The following is a 17,378-nucleotide window of genomic DNA, read 5'->3' as shown; positions in this document are numbered from 1 at the left end:
CATTATTCTAGTTTTTTGAAAACCTTGGTTTCATAGCTTTCATGAGCTGGAGCCCCAATTTACAAAAACATAAACAGTTGTTGTTGTTCACCTTTTGGCATATCCCTTCAGGGGTCACCACAGCCAATCAGCTTTCACAGATTTATACAGCTGGTTTGGCAGAGATTTTGACACCAGATGCCTTTCCTGACACAAGCCTGTATTTTATCTGGGGTGTTCTGGAAGGAATGGCATCATATTTATTGATGTAAATATTGATTTAATGTTATCAAAAATATTAATTGTCAAAAAATCCAAAAAGAAAAAGGCAAAGAAGAGTGGATAAGAATCCAGTGACTAAAGCAGTGAGAATTTGGAGAAGGAGGAGGATGATGATGTGGGTGGAGAAAACCTCAAAACACTACGTTGGGCCTGAAGCTCCCCTCATCCACAAACCCCTGGATGAGCAACTACTGGAGTGAGGCTCCTCATCGCACTGGCCCTTGGCCTTTTTCCTGCAGCTGTGCAACATGTTTAAATGACAGATCACCATTCTGAAATGGAAGTCATCTCAGGATGTTGTTTTTTTTAAAAATGAGTGTAGGAGCTTAAAGCTTAGAAACTGTTGAGCAAATTCTAGCACTTTAAGCTACTGAGATGTGTGACGCCAGACCTGGCTGACGCGCTAAGCAGGCTGTCGTTTCCCTGTACCACAAAGAAATGAAGTCTTTCACTCTGATCAACTTTGCAGATAGTTTTTTCCTTTATTATTTTCATGACAGATTTCACTCCTATGACTTCATTTCAAAAACAATTCTCCATCTGCCTGACGGACACCAGTCTGAACTCATCTGATCAATCTCAATTTATTATAGACGGCAAGAAATGACAGCAGCGACACCCACAGGACATATTACTCAACAGGGCTCCTACGCCGAGCCTTACAGATATTTTATGACCACAAGTTTCAAAATCATATAATTTGTCTTTCTCCAGTTTTAGTCAGGTGAATGTGCTGCCATGGCAGAGTGTGAAAGATCATGGAAGCTTTACCCCCAAATAGCAGAAATTGCTCTCACCTGCAATAAACGTGCTAACTTTGAAAAGTCGTTAGTGGCAGCAGGTATGTAGTATGTAGACATAGGCCTACTTAAAAAGTCTGGACTTGGCTCTGTTAAATCTGCATTATTCATCATTTCTCTCAATAAAACATGAATATGAACTAAATTAGTAAACGATTAGATCAAAGAAAATGTATTAACTTTGAAATTATGGTCTGAGCTTATTCCACACATGCAATGTATCAGGGTTTCCGCAGATTTTTCTGCTTCACTGAAATATTTGGTTGTGTTCCTGAGATGTCTTCTTAGGTAATAATACATATATTACCCAATGTAAAGATCAGCATGTTCTGTAACTTAATCTGGGTCTCATCCTCTCTTTCCAAAGTCATTGATAAGGTTTCAGTAAAGTTAGGTGAGAAGGACCTGCTAAAAAAAACAAGAATTAAGGCCTTTCAATAGCAGAGTGGTTTGATGAAACCCACATAACAAAGAAAACCTCAAAACTTTTTAACAACAATTTAAAAACCAATAGGGTTCAAACTCTTGTGGTCATTAATGTTGTCAGTTAATTTGAGAAGATTTGGATCAAATCCTTTCAAGTTACATTAATTTTAATATAAAAATCTGACCTGATGTGTGAGTAATATTTGAGGATAATACGACGAAAAATGTTTGTTTCTTACAATTGTAAATACTTCAACTGAAGTATTCATCTGTAATAAGAGACTTGAAGTATATAGCGCTGATTTTATGAAGATAAAATGTAATCACTGTAGGTACAATTGTTAGGTTTAACAGAAATGCATTTATTAAATGCCTTACACTTTTATTACATTTATTACCATTCAATTAACAGAAGAGAGAAATTGCTAAAAATATGTTTCCATACAAAAATGTTTTATTATGCTTTTTTTAAATGGACACCGTCATGTCACAACTGCCTAAGTGATGTCATGCTGATGTCATCCTCACAGTGGTATTTTACTCCAAACTGAGGTCATCCTCTATGACATCATACATGATTGTCTTTGATGTCATGACATCATGTTCATCATACTCCATGTCCTTGGTGTCATGTATTACCTAATGATGATGTCATCAACAATGAGCTCATCTTTTGATGAAATAAGACATCATCATACAATAATCTACATATAGAGGTCAGGTTAGTGTTTAGTCTGTTCTTTTGTAGTAAAGAGCAATCACTTTGGATTTCAGAGGATTTTACCAAGCAGACGATTTTTACTGTTTTATCAGATTTCAACAAAAATGCATCACACAAACTCATTCTCTTCTTTTAATCTGAAAGAAATCAGTTCAGTTCTGCGCCAAGTAGCAACAGCTTTACAGAATCCCCGAAACACTCATGGAATTCTGACGCCTAACAAAATGAAGGTCATACTTGGAGGAAACCAGGACAAACAAATCAATTCCACTCAATTGAGTCGAGTAGAGAATTTTTGTGTGGGTTCACGTAGACATTTCAGGTGGTACATGGCCCCAGAGACACTTCTTGGTTCATGGAGGATTGAAAAATCCCACATCTGGTCCCTTGCTTGCATTGCTGCCGAGATGTTCTTCGGATTTCCTTTCTACACGGCCTATAGTGATTATGAAATGTTCTGGAACATAACACATACTCACGGTCACTTTCCAGACCACCTTCTAAATGCTGGATCCAAAACTAAAGAGTTTTACTTCAAAAATGACCAAAACCAGTGGCTTTTGAAGACATCAAGACAATGTAGCAAGACGATTCGACAGGATGTCAGGTTTGTTTCCCCTGATGACTTTAGAAAACACCAACAGATGTCAGGAATGTGTTCCGAGACAGAACAGATGAATGTGGATCAGTTTGTTCACCTGTTAAATGGAATGCTGTTGTTGGATCCTGCAAAGCGTATTCCTCTTCATCAGGTGCTTCAACATCCATTTGTAGCAGGTGACATGGATTTCCCAATTAGCTCTATAGAAACTTTGAATAGTTTTACTGGCCAGCAAAATCTCTTTTCATCAGTAAAGACAAAAGAGAAAGAGATACCTGCTGGAGAAAGAAAACGGCCCACGATCTGGATCATGGGGTCAGGATGTTACATCAACGGAGCAAAACGTACAGGAAATCAATGCTACAGAGAAAATCTTGGACTCAATGCAAAAATTAAATGGATTGGAAAAGTAACGATGCGCTGGAGGGATGTCTTGAACCATTTCTATAGGGAGGTTTCCCAACAAAAGAGTCCTCCAGACGTTTTGGTTCTCCATGTTGGCAACACCAATGTGTCTGATCTCTGTGAAATGCTGAGGGACTTGAAATGTATGCATGACACTTTTCCCAAAATGAAAATTGTGTATTCCCTCTTAACTCCAAGATTAAGATGGGGGAATTTCCATCCAGAGAAAATAAATGACCAAAGGATCATGGTAAAAAAAAATCTTCAATTCAACATCAGATTATTCAACGGTGCTGTGGTTGAACATCCAAGACTGATACCATTTAGAATCGATCAGTGCAAACCGAATGGAATAGAAATCCCAGCAAAAGGATTTAAAATGATTGTCAGCGCTATCCGTGACACCCTTGTGCAGATTCTCAAGCAGATCTATTTAAGAGGCCAACCTCAGTCGAATGATGACACCCCATACGTCCCACACATCCTTCCAAAGGAGCAGATAACAATACCAGAGAAGGAAAAGCCTTCAAAAGAGTTATTCAATGAAACGTCTCCAACAGTGAGACGGCCGGAAATGGAGATATCCGTGCTAAAGCGCCAAAGTTGGAGTCTGAAAAGGAAACACATTTCAGATACAGACTCAGAGAGCTACTTGTCTCCACCAAAGCTGAAAAGAAAGATTTGTCAGGAAAACATCACTGAAAATGCACAGTCACCAGCTGAGAAGGAAAACTGGCCTAACAACAACAAGCCTTTGCTGAAGAGAAAAAGAAGTGCAGAAGAACCCCCGTCCCCAGTCAAAAAGATCAAGCTAGTCAATGAAAATGTCCGCCAAAACCTGGCTCTAGTCTGTGAGGGTCAACTGGATTTTGAAAGTCCTTTTGCCAATTCACCAGAAACTGTCAATCAACCTGAGGAGATGGAGGAGGACACATCTGGCTCCTCTCAAGTTAGCATTTGGTCAGACAGCTCACCAACAACCAGAACACATCATTTAGTAGGAGCACCTGATGTCTGGATCGTTGGCTCACATTCCATTTCAAAAGCAAAGCTTGCAGCTGATGATTCCTTTGCAAAAAGCCTTCATTCCAACCCCAATGTTAAGTGGATTGGAGAGAAAGACTTGGGCTGGAAGGACATTGTTAAAGAGGTCCATCAAAGAATCTTTGAGGAAAGTGGTCCCCCTGAAGTTTTGCTCATTCATGCTGAAGGGGATGAATTGGGAACAATTCCTCCAACGGTGATTGCAAGTCGGAAGGCAGAAGACCTGAGGGTTCTAAAAGAAACGTATCCTCAAATGAAAATAGCTTTATCCCTCATCATTCCAAGAAGAAATGGGAGATTTGGAAATCCTGCTGAAATCAATCAACTCCAGACCTCTGTCAATACAATTATGAAGGGGTATACTGACCTGTACCATGTGGTGGTTGAGCATGAAAATTTGCTTCCAGCTGACAAGAACATCTATGGACCTGATGGAGTCAATTTAACCATACAGGGGAATCAAGTCTTTTTAGAAAACATTCAGACTGCCATCAATAAATGTCTCCAATAAGAACCACAAGAATTGACAACCCGTTCTCTTGATAGCAGGGATTTTAGTGAGAGAACTTATCTAAATCGGCTGAATCAAACGTCTTTGACTTGAACACATTTTTGGACAAAATACCATCTAAACTTTAGGTCTGCAGCGTTTGGGTTTCTCAAAGCTCTTTGGTTTCTCTCAAACATGTTTGTCTATTTGAATCTTTGCTACTTTAACATTTTTTTTCTCTCCTCGTCTATTGACATTGATTTTTCTCTGGTTATTTTCTGTAAACATTTAATTTGAATTAGTTACCTTAAAAAATATTTTGATAGTTTTTATGTTTGTCACTTTAAAGTTTGATATTTTCTTTATTTTATCTTTATAAAAATGTTTAAATCTATGACTTTTCTTTGGTTATTTTCAAATATTTACTTTTAACAAGTAAACTTAAAAAAAGTATTGATAGTTTTTATGTTTGGATTTTTTTTAATTGAAAAAAACGGGCTGCATGGTTAAATTGGTGTTTTCTTTCCATGCATGCGTGGGGTTTTCTCTGGGTGCTCTAGTTTCCCCCCACTATCAAAAAAAATACATCAGGACCGTACAACAATCACTATAAAAGGACTTCAACATCTGCTACATCCTCTTCTAGGTCAAATTAACGGACTTGAACCATTTACAAAAAAACGGGCTGCATGGTTAAATTGCTGTTCTCTTTCCATGCATGCGTGGGGTTTTCTCTGGGTGCTCTAGTTTCCCCCCACACACACAAAAAAGTGAAAATCAAGATTCCTAAATGGAATTACACAAGACACTAGTAATATCCAGGAAAACATTTAAAAAGACTTTCATAACATCTATTTTTTAGGGTTAAATTGGAGCTTTTGACAAAGTGTTAATGTTTACTTCCAGTCATTAATTAAACTGTATTAGATTTTATTTCCACAAATTTATGAAAATGTATATAATGTGCACCAACTAGTTATTTTTTATTGTGTAATAAAAAAAATGAAAATGTAAAAATAACAAAAAAATAAAATAAAAACATATATATAATCCAGCCTCAGAGAGTCACAAACCTGTGTTCTTTCTGTGATGGTCCCAAGCCCATAGAAATGGAGAGGGTATATATGCTGGCTGGACTCCAGCTTTTTCTTTGCCTTCCATGTTCAGTCCAGAAAGCAAAAGGCACTGGTTGATGGTACTCTGGCTTCAGCTAGACGGGGTTCAACTCCTTGCAGTGTCCTTGAAAATTCTTTGACTTTGACATGAAACATCAAAGTAAATAGTCTTCCAAAAAGGTGATTCTGAAGTGTTAAAGATTATTAAATGTTGATAAAGAATTGTATAGGGATTGAGGAATATAGCTGTATTAAATGTACATTATGTTGATGCATTCTTTTTATTAAACTCAATTGGTTGCATTGGTTTGGATTATAAAGTAAAGTACCACTATCTGTCACACAACTAGCAGTGCGAAATTTGTTCTCTGCATCCCATCACCTGGGGGAGCGGTGAACTGCAGACCCATAGCGAAGCAAAATTGAACATGAGATCTCGTTTCTGTCACATTTACGTCTCCTAGACATGAATGAGAACCATTGAAGAATAAACTGGTTTTCTCATTCGTCTCAAATATTTCTCATGAGAAATACGTCTCAAAGTGAGCACTGTGTGAGATCTCAAAATTCTCTCACAACTGTCTCTTCTCCAGATCTCAGTTAAGAGAAAAATGAGACATATTATGTTGCACTTAAGTATGTCTCAATTTGATATCCTTACTTCAAATCCCTATCTTAGTTGTGTCTCAGTGAAAGATATTCATGGTTCTGTTTCTGGTTGCTCGATAATTTAGATATTGTTTTAGCCTCTTTTTATTGTCACAGCAAGAAGAAAAAAGGAGAGTAGTACAAGCCCTCAAATGAGTCTCATTATGACACGATCACAGTTCATCTCGAGAAAATAATCAATTATAATGTATTTACGTTCAACTTAAAATAGTTGTTTATTTCTTACGCATTTCATAGTGCACACACAAATATACAGTACAGACCAAAAGATTGGACACACCTTCTCATTCAAAGAGTTTTCTTTATTTTCATGACATGAAAATTGTACATTTACACTGAAGGCGTCAAAACTATGAGGTTCCATTTGTGCCAAAAATATAAAAATGTGTTTTTGGTCCATTGTCTATGTCTACTGATCGTGTTTTTGTGTCCACTGTCTATGCTTTGGGCTCATTGTCTGTCTATTGAACGAGTTCATTTTACATTGGTTCATGTCAATTTACTACTGAGCAATTTCTTCTGCATGCCCATGATTCTTTGATTATTACTTTGTGATGTATATTCTTGCTCCATGCTTAAACTTTGCATTTGTCTTTGTCATTGTCCTTATCCCATGTCGTCTAACTATATAACTAACTACTAAAATGCAAAGTTTTACACATAACGCATGAACCAATGTTCAATGAACTCGGTCAGTAGACATAGACAATGGACCAAAGACATAGACAGTGGACACAAAAACAGATTTTTGGCACAAATGGAACCTCATACAAAACTGTGAATTAAAAAAATGTGGAATTATATACCTAACAAAAAAGTGTGAAACAACTGAAAATGTCATATTGTAGTTCTTCAAAGTAGCCACCTTTTGATTTGATTACTGCAGTTGTGCTCAGGAACCATTTGGTGGATCAACCTGCCAATCCAACCCCTTAATGCTTAGTGTCAAACAGGGAGTAATTGGGTCCCATTTTTAAAGTCTTTGGTATGAGTCTGCCTGGGTTTGAACTCACGACCTTCCAGTTACAGGGCGGACACACAAGGCCAATGAGCTGGATTCTGATTGTACCAACCTGACACTTTTTCCCCTCAAGTTTCAGAAAGTCGCATATGAAAATATTAAACATTTGCTTTCAAATTTTATTTTGCTTTCAATTTTTTTCTCAATTTTTTTCTCTTTGCTTTGCTTTTTTTAGCTGAAGGTAGGGTGCGTGTTTTGTCAATTTTGAATAAATCCTTATTTATAATTCATAGACATATGGGGCGGCCGTGGTGCAGCGGTAGGGCAGTCAACCCATGAGCGTAAGATTTCAGGTTCAATTCCCACCTTGCACACCCATGAGTCAAAGTGTCCTTGGGCAAGACACTGAACCCCACCTTGCCTCTGGTGGTAGGCAGGTGCCTGTGTTTGGCAGCAGAGCAGCCACCAGTGTGTGTGACTGGGTGAATGGGTCTGTGACTGTAAAGCACTTTGTCCTTGTAGGAAGAAAGGCGCCATATAATTATGCATTACGATATTTCAATTTTAATAAATAAATCTTTCAATTTCCCTTTTTCCATCTTTTTTGTCTTGTTTTAAAATAACATCCACTAGGGGGTGACAGAGCGTCTTTGCGCCGTTCCATGTTCAGTCCAGAAAGCAAAAGGCACTGGTAGATGGTACTCTGGCTTCAGCTAGACAGGGTTCAACTCCTTGCAGTGTCCTTGAAAATTGTTTGACTTTGACATGAAACATCAAAGTAAATAGTCTTCCAAAAAGATGATTCTAAAGGGTTAAAGGTTATTAAATGTTGGTAAAGAATTGTATAGGGATTGATTGATATAGCAATATTAAATGTATGTCATGTAAATGTTGGAGATGATGGAGGTGGAGTTGGGTGCAGCACCACCTGCTGTAGTACCGATTCCCCAGCTCAGCCTTGCTGGGTCCCAGAACCACCCCAACATTATGGGGGGCCTTCCCCCGGCTCCTGGAAGCACACAGATACTGGGGCGGGCAAGAGTGGAAGCAGAGGGCAGGGACAGCCTCCAAAACGGCTCTCTCATGCAGACACTGAACACTGGTCAGAGCTTACAGCCAGTCTGATATGGAAGGGATTCTGTTGCATAATTAAAAATAAAAGTCAAAAACAGAAAGACTATTCATTAATCTATGACTTTATCTCTTAAATCTACAAGTTTTTTTCTAATAAATTTACAGCTTAAGTCTTAATTTAAAAAAATTTGTTGTAAACTGGCCGTAAAACTCCATTATACCTTTGATCCATAAAAATTTTTAAAAATGAAACAAGTGCTTCGGAAAAGATGTGACCTTTGACCTGGTGACAATTTTAAAATAAATAACTAGCGCTTCAGAAAAATAGTGACCTTTAACCCTTTAAAAAATTAAAATTAAAAACAAGTGCTTCAGAAAAAAAGTGACTTTTGACCTGTCAACAATTTTATAATAAAAACAAGTGCTTCGGAAAAAGAGTGACCTTTGACCTGTCAACAATTTTATAATAAAAACAAGTGCTTCGGAAAAAGAGTGACCTTTGACCCAACCATCCATCCATCCATCTTCCTCTGCTTATCGGAACCGGGTCGTGGGGGCAGCAGTCTAAGAGGTGCCCAGACTTCCCTCGAGAACTGCTTTCCCCTCCTGAGGCGCCGGACGGTTTGCCAGAATTTCTCCACGGCCTCACCGAACTCCTCCTAACCAAACCCGACCTAACCAAAATTTGATAATAAAAACAAATGTTTCAGAAAAAGAGTGACCTTTGACCTGTCAACAATTTTATAATAAAAACAAGTGCTTCGGAAAAAGAGTGACCTTTGACCCAACCATCCATCCATCCATCTTCCTCTGCTTATCGGAACCGGGTCGTGGGGGCAGCAGTCTAAGAGGTGCCCAGACTTCCCTCGAGAACTGCTTTCCCCTCCTGAGGCGCCGGACGGTTTGCCAGAATTTCTCCACGGCCTCACCGAACTCCTCCTAACCAAACCCGACCTAACCAAAATTTGATAATAAAAACAAATGTTTCAGAAAAAGAGTGACCTTTGACCTGTTAACAATTTTATAATAAAAACAAGTGCTTCAGAAAAAAAGTCACCTTTGTACAAAGGAGTTTTAGGGCCACCAAAGAAAAAAAAAAATTACGATTTAAAATCGTAAATTTAAGAGAAAGAAACTCGTAGATTTACGAAATCAAGGTGAAAGTGAGCATACAGTACAGCAAGTGAACCCCACGCACCATGACAATAAGGGATACTGATTCTGATAAGCCTCCAGATTAAAAGAGTGAAAAGCAAAACAAATTACACCAAAAAAAAAAAAAAAAGTCTGCCCAGAAGTCACTCAGGTCTAGAAATGATTAAAACACAAATCTTACCCAAGTTCTGTCAGTGTGTTTTGGGTTTAAAGACACTGGAAGCTTTTCAAATCAACACAACCAGTTCTGAAGTCTTCAAACTGTGCGCTAACGGCGCAAAGACGCTCTGTCACCCCATAGTGGATGTTAATATAAAACAAGACAAAAAAGATGGAAAAAGGGAAATTGAAAGATTTATTTATTAAAATTGAAATATTGTAATGCTCATATGTAAATGGCGTATAATTAAATAGTGCCTTTCTTCCTACAAGGGCAAGGTGCTTTACAGTCACAGACCCATTCACCCAGTCACACACACTGGTGGCTGCTCTGCTGCCAAACACAGGCACCTGCCTACCACCAGAGGCAGGGTGGGGTTCAGTGTCTTGCCCAAGGACACTTTGACTCATGGGTGTGCAAGGTGGGAATTGAACCTGAAATCTTACGCTCATGGGTTGGCTGCCCTACCGCTGCACCACGGCCGCCCCATATGTCTATGAATTATAAATAAGGATTTATTCAAAATTGACAAAACACGCACCCTACCTTCAGCTAAAAAAACGATGTGAAACACAACGCATGCGGAATCATTTGTTTTGCAAACGCAAAAATATTTTTTGAAAGCAAAGAGAAAAAAATTGAAAGCAAAATAAAATTTGAAAGCAAATGTTTAATATTTTCATATGCGACTTTCTGAAACTTGAGGGGAAAAAGTGTCAGGTTGGTACAATCAGAATCCAGCTCATTGGCCTTGTGTGTCCGCCCTGTAACTGGAAGGTCGTGAGTTCAAACCCAGGCAGACTCATACCAAAGACTTTAAAAATGGGACCCAATTACTCCCTGTTTGACACTAAGCATTAAGGGGTTGGATTGGCAGGTTGATCCACCAAATGGTTCCTGAGCACAACTGCAGTAATCAAATCAAAAGGTGGCTACTTTGAAGAACTACAATATGACATTTTCAGTTGTTTCACACTTTTTTGTTAGGTATATAATTCCACATTTTTTTAATTCACAGTTTTGTATGAGGTTCCATTTGTGCCAAAAATCTGTTTTTGTGTCCACTGTCTATGTCTTTGGTCCATTGTCTATGTCTACTGACCGAGTTCATTGAACATTGGTTCATGCGTTATGTGTAAAACTTTGCATTTTAGTAGTTAGTTATATAGTTAGACGACATGGGATAAGGACAATGACAAAGACAAATGCAAAGTTTAAGCATGGAGCAAGAATATACATCACAAAGTAATAATCAAAGAATCATGGGCATGCAGAAGAAATTGCTCAGTAGTAAATTGACATGAACCAATGTAAAATGAACTCGTTCAATAGACAGACAATGAGCCCAAAGCATAGACAGTGGACGCAAAAACACGATCAGTAGACATAGACAATGGACCAAAAACACATTTTTATATTTTTGGCACAAATGGAACCTCATAGTTTTGACGCCTTCAGTGTAAATGTACAATTTTCATGTCATGAAAATAAAGAAAACTCTTTGAATGAGAAGGTGTGTCCAATCTTTTGGTCTGTACTGTATATTTGTGTGTGCACTATGAAATGCGTAAGAAATAAACAACTATTTTAAGTTGAACGTAAATACATTATAATTGATTATTTTCTCGAGATGAACTGTGATCGTGTCATAATGAGACTCATTTGAGGGCTTGTACTACTCTCCTTTTTTCTTCTTGCTGTGACAATAAAAAGAGGCTAAAACAATATCTAAATTATCGAGCAACCAGAAACAGAACCATGAATATCTTTCACTGAGACACAACTAAGATAGGGATTTGAAGTAAGGATATCAAATTGAGACATACTTAAGTGCAACATAATATGTCTCATTTTTCTCTTAACTGAGATCTGGAGAAGAGACAGTTGTGAGAGAATTTTGAGATCTCACACAGTGCTCACTTTGAGACGTATTTCTCATGAGAAATATTTGAGACGAATGAGAAAACCAGTTTATTCTTCAATGGTTCTCATTCATGTCTAGGAGACGTAAATGTGACAGAAACGAGATCTCATGTTCAATTTTGCTTCGCTATGGGTCTGCAGTTCACCGCTCCCCCAGGTGATGGGATGCAGAGAACAAATTTCGCACTGCTAGTTGTGTGACAGATAGTGGTACTTTACTTTATAATCCAAACCAATGCAACCAATTGAGTTTAATAAAAAGAATGCATCAACATAATGTACATTTAATACAGCTATATTCCTCAATCCCTATACAATTCTTTATCAACATTTAATAATCTTTAACACTTCAGAATCACCTTTTTGGAAGACTATTTACTTTGATGTTTCATGTCAAAGTCAAAGAATTTTCAAGGACACTGCAAGGAGTTGAACCCCGTCTAGCTGAAGCCAGAGTACCATCAACCAGTGCCTTTTGCTTTCTGGACTGAACATGGAAGGCAAAGAAAAAGCTGGAGTCCAGCCAGCATATATACCCTCTCCATTTCTATGGGCTTGGGACCATCACAGAAAGAACACAGGTTTGTGACTCTCTGAGGCTGGATTATATATATGTTTTTATTTTATTTTTTTGTTATTTTTACATTTTCATTTTTTTTATTACACAATAAAAAATAACTAGTTGGTGCACATTATATACATTTTCATAAATTTGTGGAAATAAAATCTAATACAGTTTAATTAATGACTGGAAGTAAACATTAACACTTTGTCAAAAGCTCCAATTTAACCCTAAAAAATAGATGTTATGAAAGTCTTTTTAAATGTTTTCCTGGATATTACTAGTGTCTTGTGTAATTCCATTTAGGAATCTTGATTTTCACTTTTTTGTGTGTGTGGGGGGAAACTAGAGCACCCAGAGAAAACCCCACGCATGCATGGAAAGAGAACAGCAATTTAACCATGCAGCCCGTTTTTTTGTAAATGGTTCAAGTCCGTTAATTTGACCTAGAAGAGGATGTAGCAGATGTTGAAGTCCTTTTATAGTGATTGTTGTACGGTCCTGATGTATTTTTTTTGATAGTGGGGGGAAACTAGAGCACCCAGAGAAAACCCCACGCATGCATGGAAAGAAAACACCAATTTAACCATGCAGCCCGTTTTTTTCAATTAAAAAAAATCCAAACATAAAAACTATCAATACTTTTTTTAAGTTTACTTGTTAAAAGTAAATATTTGAAAATAACCAAAGAAAAGTCATAGATTTAAACATTTTTATAAAGATAAAATAAAGAAAATATCAAACTTTAAAGTGACAAACATAAAAACTATCAAAATATTTTTTAAGGTAACTAATTCAAATTAAATGTTTACAGAAAATAACCAGAGAAAAATCAATGTCAATAGACGAGGAGAGAAAAAAAATGTTAAAGTAGCAAAGATTCAAATAGACAAACATGTTTGAGAGAAACCAAAGAGCTTTGAGAAACCCAAACGCTGCAGACCTAAAGTTTAGATGGTATTTTGTCCAAAAATGTGTTCAAGTCAAAGACGTTTGATTCAGCCGATTTAGATAAGTTCTCTCACTAAAATCCCTGCTATCAAGAGAACGGGTTGTCAATTCTTGTGGTTCTTATTGGAGACATTTATTGATGGCAGTCTGAATGTTTTCTAAAAAGACTTGATTCCCCTGTATGGTTAAATTGACTCCATCAGGTCCATAGATGTTCTTGTCAGCTGGAAGCAAATTTTCATGCTCAACCACCACATGGTACAGGTCAGTATACCCCTTCATAATTGTATTGACAGAGGTCTGGAGTTGATTGATTTCAGCAGGATTTCCAAATCTCCCATTTCTTCTTGGAATGATGAGGGATAAAGCTATTTTCATTTGAGGATACGTTTCTTTTAGAACCCTCAGGTCTTCTGCCTTCCGACTTGCAATCACCGTTGGAGGAATTGTTCCCAATTCATCCCCTTCAGCATGAATGAGCAAAACTTCAGGGGGACCACTTTCCTCAAAGATTCTTTGATGGACCTCTTTAACAATGTCCTTCCAGCCCAAGTCTTTCTCTCCAATCCACTTAACATTGGGGTTGGAATGAAGGCTTTTTGCAAAGGAATCATCAGCTGCAAGCTTTGCTTTTGAAATGGAATGTGAGCCAACGATCCAGACATCAGGTGCTCCTACTAAATGATGTGTTCTGGTTGTTGGTGAGCTGTCTGACCAAATGCTAACTTGAGAGGAGCCAGATGTGTCCTCCTCCATCTCCTCAGGTTGATTGACAGTTTCTGGTGAATTGGCAAAAGGACTTTCAAAATCCAGTTGACCCTCACAGACTAGAGCCAGGTTTTGGCGGACATTTTCATTGACTAGCTTGATCTTTTTGACTGGGGACGGGGGTTCTTCTGCACTTCTTTTTCTCTTCAGCAAAGGCTTGTTGTTGTTAGGCCAGTTTTCCTTCTCAGCTGGTGACTGTGCATTTTCAGTGATGTTTTCCTGACAAATCTTTCTTTTCAGCTTTGGTGGAGACAAGTAGCTCTCTGAGTCTGTATCTGAAATGTGTTTCCTTTTCAGACTCCAACTTTGGCGCTTTAGCACGGATATCTCCATTTCCGGCCGTCTCACTGTTGGAGACGTTTCATTGAATAACTCTTTTGAAGGCTTTTCCTTCTCTGGTATTGTTATCTGCTCCTTTGGAAGGATGTGTGGGACGTATGGGGTGTCATCATTCGACTGAGGTTGGCCTCTTAAATAGATCTGCTTGAGAATCTGCACAAGGGTGTCACGGATAGCGCTGACAATCATTTTAAATCCTTTTGCTGGGATTTCTATTCCATTCGGTTTGCACTGATCGATTCTAAATGGTATCAGTCTTGGATGTTCAACCACAGCACCGTTGAATAATCTGATGTTGAATTGAAGATTTTTTTTTACAATGATCCTTTGGTCATTTATTTTCTCTGGATGGAAATACCCCCATCTTAATCTTGGAGTTAAGAGGGAATACACAATTTTCATTTTGGGAAAAGTGTCATGCATACATTTCAAGTCCCTCAGCATTTCACAGAGATCAGACACATTGGTGTTGCCAACATGGAGAACCAAAACGTCTGGAGGACTCTTTTGTTGGGAAACCTCCCTATAGAAATGGTTCAAAACATCCCTCCAGCACATCGTTACTTTTCCAATCCATTTAATTTTTGCATTGAGTCCAAGATTTTCTCTGTAGCATTGATTTCCTGTACGTTTTGCTCCGTTGATGTAACATCCTGACCCCATGATCCAGATCGTGGGCCGTTTTCTTTCTCCAGCAGGTATCTCTTTCTCTTTTGTCTTTACTGATGAAAAGAGATTTTGCTGGCCAGTAAAACTATTCAAAGTTTCTATAAAGCTAATTGGGAAATCCATGTCACCTGCTACAAATGGATGTTGAAGCACCTGATGAAGAGGAATACGCTTTGCAGGATCCAACAACAGCATTCCATTTAACAGGTGAACAAACTGATCCACATTCATCTGTTCTGTCTCGGAACACATTCCTGACATCTGTTGGTGTTTTCTAAAGTCATCAGGGGAAACAAACCTGACATCCTGTCGAATCGTCTTGCTACATTGTCTTGATGTCTTCAAAAGCCACTGGTTTTGGTCATTTTTGAAGTAAAACTCTTCAGTTTTGGATCCAGCATTTAGAAGGTGGTCTGGAAAGTGACCGTGAGTATGTGTTATGTTCCAGAACATTTCATAATCACTATAGGCCGTGTAGAAAGGAAATCCGAAGAACATCTCGGCAGCAATGCAAGCAAGGGACCAGATGTGGGATTTTTCAATCCTCCATGAACCAAGAAGTGTCTCTGGGGCCATGTACCACCTGAAATGTCTACGTGAACCCACACAAAAATTCTCTACTCGACTCAATTGAGTGGAATTGATTTGTTTGTCCTGGTTTCCTCCAAGTATGACCTTCATTTTGTTAGGCGTCAGAATTCCATGAGTGTTTCGGGGATTCTGTAAAGCTGTTGCTACTTGGCGCAGAACTGAACTGATTTCTTTCAGATTAAAAGAAGAGAATGATTTTGTGTGATGCATTTTTGTTGAAATCTGATAAAACAGTAAAAATCGTCTGCTTGGTAAAATCCTCTGAAATCCAAAGTGATTGCTCTTTACTACAAAAGAACAGACTAAACACTAACCTGACCTCTATATGTAGATTATTGTATGATGATGTCTTATTTCATCAAAAGATGAGCTCATTGTTGATGACATCATCATTAGGTAATACATGACACCATGGACATGGAGTATGATGAACATGATGTCATGACATCAAAGACAATCATGTATGATGTCATAGAGGATGACCTGAGTTTGGAGACAATTAGCACTGTGAGGATGACATCAGCATGACATCACTTAGGCAGTTGTGACATGACAGTGTCCATTTAAAAAAAGCATAAAAACATTTTTGAATGGAAACATATTTTTTCTCAATTTCTCTCTTCTGTTAATTGAATGCTATCAAATTTAATAAATATGTATTAAATTGAGGCATTTAATAAATGCATTTCTGTTTAACCTAACAAAACTACTTACAGTGATTACAATTTATCTTAATAAAATAGATGCTGTATACTTCAAGTCTCTTATTACAGGTAAGTACATCAGTTGAAGTATTTACAATTGTACGAAAGAAACATTTTGAATAGATATATATATGAAAATTGAAGAGTCACACTGAAGCCATCAAAACTATGAATTAACACAAGTAGAATTACATTACAAAAATTGTGAAACAACTGAACATATGTCATATTGTAGGTTCTTCAAAGTAGCCACTTTTTGATTTGATTACTGCTTGGCATTCTCTTGAGGAGGATGGAGCAGTCTTTTTTCTCTGTGTGCTCTCTCTAGTACTGTTTGAGGATGTGTGGAGCATGGGGCAAGGACATTCAACGCAGCTAGTTAAGTAGCAACTCGGCACTCGTTTCCGCGCTACGAGTGACAAAGCAGCTGGGTTGTCACACTGCGTATGCGGGAAGGAAAAAAAAAGAAAAAACGTACTGAAACGCCAAACGGTTCATTTTTCAAAGTGAGGGGGTTAACAGGCGGCTTTTGAGCTGCATGCGGGCGGCTCTCTGCCTTTTGTCATAGTTTCTATATACAGTACTTTCCCAACCATAAGGTGTCCATAAAAGTCTTACATTTTCTCTAAAATGTATGGAGCGAACCTAATGTGTTTCTGGTTGATTTAATTGGCAGAAATTTGCATGTCAAGTCCACCGAGGCACCGGGGGCGGGACTTTCTTTTAGAGGCTGTATTGTGGATAAAACGGTAATGAATGCAGTGATTTTCACATGAGAAAAACTTTACAGCAAGAAAAACCCAGAGACTACGCTTGGAGAGGTTTGATCACAGTAATAAATCTGGGAAATATTTGGCAAATCAACTCAAAATAAACAAAGAGAAGACAACTATTTCATCAGTCATAGACCTAACAGGAAATGCAACACATGATCCAGCTGCAATAAATTCAGTTTTTAAAAACTTTTACCAATCTCTCTATTCATCCCA

This window comes from Oryzias latipes, chromosome 10 (assembly GCF_002234675.1).
Source record: "Oryzias latipes chromosome 10, ASM223467v1".
NCBI classification, from domain to species: domain Eukaryota; kingdom Metazoa; phylum Chordata; class Actinopteri; order Beloniformes; family Adrianichthyidae; genus Oryzias; species Oryzias latipes.
The sequence above is the reverse complement of the archived record's forward strand: the minus strand, read 5'-3'. Positions refer to the sequence as shown.